The sequence below is a fragment of the Myotis davidii genome, unplaced genomic scaffold, assembly GCF_000327345.1.
Source record: "Myotis davidii unplaced genomic scaffold, ASM32734v1 scaffold904, whole genome shotgun sequence".
NCBI classification, from domain to species: Eukaryota; Metazoa; Chordata; class Mammalia; order Chiroptera; family Vespertilionidae; genus Myotis; species Myotis davidii.
The window spans coordinates 202,151-206,606 of record NW_006295888.1 but is presented as its reverse complement, the minus strand read 5'-3'; positions in this window follow the sequence as shown (position 1 = coordinate 206,606).

Here is a 4,456-nt window from a genome sequence, read left to right as displayed (position 1 = left end):
CTTCAGGTCTGTCCGCACTCAAGGTCAAGACCTGAATTCAGCCATGACTGCGCCCCGACTGAGCCTGGCCTCATGGGAGAAGGCCGCTTCTGGGCTCATCGTTCACGCCTTCCACGTGTTCCGTTTAAGAAACATGTGTAGAGGTGACTGTGTGAGGCCCGAGGCCCGTACGTTCTGGGGGGGAAACCTCGTGAATGAGAGGTGACCACTATAACTTTGTTGGCATCTCCCAGGCGGTCACAGGCATCTGTGGGGTTCAATTGCTAACTGTCCACTTGAAGTTTCCTCGGGCGGTGAGTATTTTTCTAGGCACTGAGGACGCAGCAGTAAATGAAACAAAGGCCGGGTCTGAGGCACTTACGTTATTGGGGGGCTGGGGAGTAGGGTAGAGACGGATAGACAGCAACCAAGGCAGTGAAACCTACGCCATGTCAGATGGCGAGAAGGTCTGTGGGCATGACATAAGCAGCGCCGAAGGGTGATTGGGAGTGTCACGCTGGTGTGGGACAGGGAGTGACGGGGACGAGAGAAGAGTTTGACGAGGCGGGGAATAGAGGCCTGAAGGGGGAGGGTCCCAGCCATGGTTCCTTCCAGGGAGAGGGGATCCGAGGCAGCAGGGACAGCCTCGGGGCGCGTTTGAGGAGCTACAGGGGAACAGAGCCATGTGAGCAGAGGGCAGGTGACGTTGGGGTGACGCTGGTTAATAAGATTATATAGGTTTCCAGCATAGAGCTCTATAATAGCACATTGTGTGTGTAGGGGGCAGGGGGTCAAATGTATAGCTTTGGCTGTGGGTGGTGAACACGGGCTGGCCACGGTTTGAAAAGGAAGCCATTCCGTGGGGATGGAATTTCCCCGTCACTCGGGTGACATTGAGATGGCAGCATCAATGTCAACTATTGGTCCAGACTCCAGGCGTCACCCCTGGCTGGCCATTCACCTCCCACAGATTCCAAAGGCGCCTTTGCAAAGTCTCATCCGAGGGTCCTTGCCTGGGTTCCCACCTCCCTCCCTCACTTTGTAGACTGGCAGGCCAGCAGTTCATAATCACACCTCAAGATTACATTTCCTATTCGAAAAGGGTCTCCCGGGCACTGCGACTGGGGATAAAGCTCACGTTTTCACAGGGCTTCTCTGGGACACGAAAGAAGGCAAGAATAGAAAGCACGGCCGCCCGCCCAAAATACTGGGACTTCCCAGGCAAGATCTTTTAATGTTCCTCTGACCGGTGCGCTGAGGCAAAACGACAAGGGGCCGCCGGCTCTTCCTCTTGTCAGTGGCAAATGCAAGCACCTCAGGGCCCTGGTGATTCCTGATGGGAACATGAGAGATTTCTCCGCACGGGACTGCTCTTCTGGGAAAAAAAGAAATTTACAGGGGATCTAACTGGCCGGTGCTCTCTTCCTGGCGCCGAAGGGAGCCCTTACGTTAGAACCCAAGTGCGGGCTGGGAGACGAGTCTCACCAGGTGATTTCCCAGGAGCTGAGCTGGACAGGACGCCTCTGGCTGGAAAAGGCACAAAATGCCACCCCTGGCTGGGCGAGCCCCCGGGGCTGGGAGTCCCGGCGTGTTTATGGGCCTTGATCCCGGCTTAGGCGTGAGGTGCCGTGTTAATGGTCCCGTGGCCCACTCCGCCTGGCTGGAGATTTAAATAAAAACAAATTACAGGTCTTAACAGTGATCGATGGACTGCCGCTCGGACCGCGCCGAGTATTTTTGCTCTCAGATTAAAGTCTTACGCATTTATCTGCATAAACTAACCCCCGGACCGGGGTGCCGCTGACATTTTCCAAGAAAAATGAATATCCTAACTTATTCCAAAGAGGAGACTTGGTATTTGTGTGGCCGGAGCGACCTTTGCAAGTGAGCTTTCAGATTAGGTTCACCACATGGAAAATTGCGCGCTTACGGTACTCCATAAATCATACCCACCAATTTTCTTCAAAGGGGTATGTAAATACCATTGTACGAGGTGGGTAAACAACACTAACCCCGTACAAATGGCTGGAAAATTGGAGAAAAGCGCCTTATTTTGCTGCTGAAATTGCTTTTGAAGCCCAACATCGGGGCTCGGCTTGTGGAATGCAGGAAATGAGTTGTGCACGGGGGAATGGGAAGTGGGCGGGTGGTAACCACACAGTCTCCCTGGTTCTGAGTTCTTCCCACGGTCACAGACACCGTTGCTGGGTATAACTCTTCTTTGTGTACACAAATGTACGCAAAGCTGCATTTTTTAAAAATCTATTTTATTGATTTTTTCACAGAGGGGAAGGGAGGAAGATAGTTAGAAACATCGATCAGCTGCCTCCTGCATGCCCCCAACTGGGGATGTGCCCACAACCAAGGCCCATGCCCGGAATCGAACCTGGGACCCTTCAGTCCGCAGGCCGGCGCTCTATCCACTGAGCCAAACCGGTTAGGGCTGCAGCTGCATTTTAAGCGACAGCCTCATTTGTCTGCAAATTTCCAAAACAGTCAGACATTTGTGTTATCTGGTTAACATTTCTGACACGTTCATGGAAGTTTTCTTGTTTTGAAGCGTTCACACAACACTTTATTTAAGACGGGAAAACTTTAGAGAGAAAACTACAGAGAGAAGCTATCGCTTTAGACCAGTGGTGGCGAACCTCTGACACGCGAACTCATTTTTTTGGTTGATTTTTCTTTGTTAAACGGCATTTAAATATCTAAAATAAATATCAAAAATAGAAATCTTTGTTTTACTATGGTTGCAAACATCACAAAATTTCTATATGTGACACAGCACCAGAGTTAAGTTAGGGTTTTTCAAAATGCTGGCACGCCGAGCTCAAAAGGTTCGCCATCACTGTTCTGTATCATACAAGTGAGGGAACACGGATAGCACAAAGCTGGCTCCCAAGGTAACGCTTCCTCCGACCATAATAGGAGCAATTGCACTTGGCTTTGTTATGGCAACTGCCGCTGCATTGCTAACTTGGTTTCTCGGCGGGAGGTAGATCTCCTTTGCCTCTAGGTTTCCGATCTCCATGATTACCGTGGTGTGTCTCATTAAATACATATTATTCACCATTCAATTTGCTGGTTATTATTTTTTTATTTCTTAAAATATTACAAAGAGTATTACACCTGTCTCCTTTTTTCGCCCCGCTTGACATTCCCCCGACTTCCCCCCCGCCCCCATGTCTTGTGTCCATTAGTTATTCTCATATGCATGCATATAAGTCCTTTGGTTGATCTCCTACCCCGCCCGTCTCAGCCTCACAGGGGCCGTCCCAGCCTCACAGGAGCCGTCTCAGCCTCACAAGGGCTGCCTCAACCTCACAGGGGTCGTTGCAACCCCACCGGGGCTGTCTCAGCCTCACCAGGGCTGATTCAACCTCACTGGGGCTGTGTCGACCTCACTGGGGCCGTCTCAACCTCACTGGGGCTGTCTCGACCTCACTGGGGCCGTCTTGACCTCACCAAGGCCAATTCAACCTCACGGGGTCGTCTCAGCCTCACTGGGGCTGTCTCAACCTCACAGGGGCCGTCTCAGCCTCACATAGGCCGTTTCAACCTCACCAGAGCCGTTTCAGCCTCACTCGGGCCATCTCGACCTCACCGGGGCCGTCTCGGCCTCACCAGGGCCATCTCAACTTTTCCTGGTGGCTGAATATCTGGTATGCTAGCTTGGATTTCATTTTCAACCAAGTGCACAAACTGCCTGTCTGCCATCTCCCAGCTTCCCATGTGAGACTGGATCTGGTGGACCTGCCTGTGCGTTTGCTGGTACAGCGGTTCCATGTCACCGGCCCAGCCGGGTCTGGTTCTGGCTTCCTCTGAACCTGATTCTGCTTCTTGAGTGTGTCCCTTATGTATGCGAGGAGTTGAAATCTACATTCTGCTGGGCTGGGCTGCAAAAGCGCCGGTGGTTCTCTTTGTGCCACTAGCACAGCTTGGGTGGGGATGTAAATTGAGTAAGGCGGGGTCCCCGGGAATCACCAGGGCGGAGCAAGGGGCAATGGCATCTCCACAACTCCTCTCCTCTCTGCGATTCTGCTTCTCGCGTCCCCGAGTGCCGGCAAGCAGCTCCGCGAGACAGCCACTCTTGCTCTCCGGCCCGTTGCATATCGTGTGTGCAGGAGGCAACCAATCCATGTGTCTCTCTCACATCAACGTTTCTCTCTCTGTGTCTTTGCCCCTCCCTTCCACTCTCTAAAATGGGAAGAGAGATGTCAGAGAACGGCGGCGGAAGGGCGCATCTTTTCCTCTCCCCCTGACACTTCAAGAAGTTAACCACCTGTAATTCAATAAAGAAGTCCCTGATCAACACAAACTCACGCCTGAGAGACCTGAGCACTGAAAGACCTAAAGGTGGGCATCTGGGAATACATGGGGAAATGAGAAGGGAGGAAAGTGCAGATGGTTTGTAGATGTAGCCCTGCAGCTGGGAGCTGGTGGAAGAGGGGAGAAAGCCAGTGTGGCAGAAAATTCC